This window comes from Macrotis lagotis, chromosome X, assembly GCF_037893015.1.
Source record: "Macrotis lagotis isolate mMagLag1 chromosome X, bilby.v1.9.chrom.fasta, whole genome shotgun sequence".
NCBI lineage: Eukaryota > Metazoa > Chordata > Mammalia > Peramelemorphia > Peramelidae > Macrotis > Macrotis lagotis.
Window position 1 is genome coordinate 117,254,291 of NC_133666.1, and position 1,304 is coordinate 117,255,594.

Here is a 1,304-nt window from a genome sequence, read left to right on the forward strand (position 1 = left end):
CTCCAGAGAAGGCAACCAGCACCTCCTACTGGCCAGCCAGAGAAACTGCACTCAGTAAAGCCTTTAGTAATCCCAAGCCCAGGTGAACCAGCCCCCCCCCCCACCTCAAGGTCTTAGCATAATGAAGAAGGGTCAGCCGAAAGGTGGATCCATAGAAAAATTTCTGGAAGGGAAAGACCCCAACTCAGAGAGACCTGGAACCTCTGAGGAGAATACAATCTGGTCTCCAGCACAGAAAGACTTCCTTAAAGAAATAAGGAAGGGGCTTAAAAATTTGGGAGAGACAATTAATACCTTGCAACAAGAAAAAAAACCTTAGAAAGTACAACTGAACAAACACAAAAGGAGAATAAATCTCTCAGATCCTCAAATGAGCAAATGCAAAAAGAAATTAATTCTCTCAAAACCTCAATTGGTCAAATGGAAAGCTCTTTCAAAAGTAGAATTGACCAATTGGAAAAGGAGTAGCAAAAGGTTAATGAAGAAAACTCCTCCCCCAAAAAAAGAACAGAGTCTACACAAACTAATGACACCATGAGACAGCAAGAGTCCGTTAAACAAAATCAAAAAATAGAAAAAAATAGAAGCAAATGTAAAATATCTCATCAACAAAACTACTGACCTTGAGAATAGATCGAGGAGGGGCAACCTGAAAATTATAGGACTTCCTGAAAACATTGAAGAGAAAAAAAGCCTGGACTTAATATTACAGGATCTAGTGATGGAAAACTGCCCTGATATCATGGAATCAGAGGGCAAAGTAGTTATTGAAAGAGTACATTGATCCCCACCAGAAAAAGATCCTAACTGCAGAACTATCAGATAAAAGAGAAAATCCTGCAAGCAGCCAGAAAGAGGCAATTTAAATATCAAGGAGCCACAGTAAGGATCACGCAGGAACTAGCTGCAGCAACTTTAAGGGATCAAAGGGCCTGGAATGAGATAGTTTGAAGAGCACGGGAGCTTGGAATGCAGGCAAGAATCTACTTTCCTGCAAAGCTGAGCCTTCTCTTCCAGGGAAAAAGACGGACATTTAACGAAATGGAAGAGTTCCAAAAATTTCTGATGGAAAGACCAGAGCTAAAAAGAAAATTTGGATATCAAACAGGAGGTTCAAGAGACACATGAAAAGGTAAAAAAAAAAAGGGGGGGTGGTAAAAGGAAAAAAATGGAATCCAGTAAGTTGAAACTGGCTATATTCCAGCATGGGGTGGGGGGGGGGGGGGGGGGGGGGGGGGGGGAAGAAACTCTCATAAATCCTGAGAAATGTAACTCTAACAGAGAGAATACACCTAGCCAGAAAT